The sequence below is a fragment of the Penaeus chinensis genome, chromosome 7 (genome assembly GCF_019202785.1).
Source record: "Penaeus chinensis breed Huanghai No. 1 chromosome 7, ASM1920278v2, whole genome shotgun sequence".
NCBI lineage: Eukaryota > Metazoa > Arthropoda > Malacostraca > Decapoda > Penaeidae > Penaeus > Penaeus chinensis.
The window spans coordinates 27,395,982-27,398,481 of NC_061825.1; positions in this window are offsets into that span (position 1 = coordinate 27,395,982).

Here is a 2,500-nt window from a genome sequence, read left to right on the forward strand (position 1 = left end):
AATTCTTTCAAATAAACCTAAGTCGTATAAAACCGATTTTTTTCCCCGCTAAAACAAAACAAAACATAACAAAGACAATATGATAAATATTTTTTTCTTCGTGCGAGAGAGAATATATTTCGACGATGAATCTCTTTAGAGTGAATCTCTCTATTGCTCACCTATTGGTTTCCGATCCTATTCATGTTTTATTCATTGTGGTTAAGGCGAAAGACTGTCAGGAAAAGATGAAGAGCGCAATGCGGAGAGAGGCTCCGTGTTTTGTTCCCGCGTAAATGTACTTTTTTGTTTTTTTGTTTTTGATAAGTTTGTGTGTTTTTTTGTTGTCGTCTTTTTATCTGTTTGTTCGATTGTGTTTATTGTATTTGTGACGTGGATTGTATGTCAGTCGAAAGAACGTGAGGTACAATTACGGATTCGGATGCGGCTGAATCCACGAACACGGGAAGGCCGTTCGCGTAACAACACCGCGTTCGAAACCACTCGTCGACCTAATAATCATCATTTCTTATCGCTTTCGTTTCTCTGGGTCACACTTCCTCATCTACATCCCCTCTACACCCCTTCTACACCTCCATCAACCTCTCAATATTCCTTCACCTCCCCTCCCCCCATCCCGCCCCCTCCAGCATACCCACCCTCCTCCCCACTGCCTTCAAGCCCTCCAACCTCCCTTCCCTCCACGCCCTACCACCCTACCGCCCCTCCAACCCTCTACCCCGCTCCCCCACCCCACCCCTTCCACGCCCCTCCACCCTTCCCCCTCCGCGCCCCTCCCCGCCCCACCCCCCTCCACGCCCCTCCAAATCATTGTTGACGAGACACCAAACACGCCCTCGAGCCGCCTTCCTCCAGGCTTATGAGGGCGACCTCGAGGAGCGGTGACAATGGGCGGGTGCGGAGGAGACGCCCTTCAGAGCACCGGGGGCGGGAGCGGCGCCGATCACAGGCCGATTATGCACAGTCCCGCGCCCTCGCCCTCGCCGTCGGGAGCCGCTGACCCGACGCGTCCTCAAGGGGAGGAGGAAGAGAGCAAAGAGAGGGGAAGGGGGAGAAAGAGAGCAAACGCAGGAGGAAGAGAGCAAAGGGAGGAGGAAGGAGGAGGAAGAGAACAAAGGGAAGAGAAGAGAGCAAAGGGAGGAGGAAGGAGGAGGAAGAGAACAAAGGGAAGAGAAAGAGAGAAAAGGCAGAAAAACGGAGAATGAGAGAAGAGGAAAGGGAGTAGGAGAAAAGAGTCAAAGGAAAGGAAAGGAAGAGAAAGAGAGAAGAAAGGGAGAAAATAGAGAGGAGCAGAAGGCGAGAAGAAAGAGAGCGAAGCGTGAGGAAGGAAGGGAGAAAAAGAGAAAAAAGAGAAGAAAGAAGGAGAAAAAAGAGAAGAAATGAGGATAAAAAGAGGAAAGGGAGAATATAGGTGATAAAAAGAGGAGTGGGAGAAGAAAGGAGAATAAAAAGAGAAATGGGAGAGAAAAGGAGGAGAAAGAAAGAGAGAAAAAGAGAAAGGAAAATAAACGAGTGAGATTTTTTTTATGAAAGAAAAGGAAATAGATAAAAGGAATAAAATGGGATAAATCTTTAAAAAAAACAGAAAAATACAGAGAAGTTGTGAATTCTCAAAAAAAAAAAAAAAAAAAAAATGTTGAGATTCTATACTTGTTTCGCTGAAATCTGTGTTTGCTTGTTTGCTTGCCTGTCTGCTTGTATGACTCCGCCGAGACAATTTGCAGATTCTTGAATATTTATGATGTTCGTCTTGTTATTTCTTTAACTGTCTGAATTTATATTATTTCGAAGCGATTGTTAGACAATGTTATCATTAGTCATTACGATACATAATTAACTAAAAAAAAAAGTAAACAGACAGACAAGCAGATATCTACGTAAAGATAAGAACAGATGCATTGGAAAAGAGGGAGAAATAACCATCTAAATAGCATATGAATGGTGATAAACTAAAACAAAAAGATTAAAAAAAAAAAAGCGGAAATAAATCTTTAAGTCAATATCCCTTCCCTCTTCAAAAAAAAATATCTTTCTTCTCCTTTTTCCTTTCTTTTTTTTCTGTGACATTCTCTTTCTCCATTCCATCTCCCACCCCCCACCCCCGCACAACCTTCCGCCCCCCTCCCTCCCCCCTCCTCTCCTCCTCCCTCCTCTCCTCCCCTTCGAAGGAAACCGATATAGGGGGAAATGTCGACACAAAAAAAGTACAAAGAAAAATGAAAAAAAAAAGAAAAAAAGAATGGGGTAAGGCAAAGCACGGCGAAGTGTTTGCAATCGATATTTGCAATCGGTACTTGCAGGCGGTATTTGTGCGCGAGATGCGATAAGATGACAGCATCCTCTTTGCCATCTGCCGCGGCCGAGGCGGGCGTGGGGACCCTCGGATGAGTGTCTACAGTTGTGATGGTATTATATATCTACAAAGAGAGAGAGAGAGAGAGAGAGAGAGAGAGAGCGAGAGAGAGAGAGAGAGAGAGAGAGAGAGAGAGAGAGAGAGAGA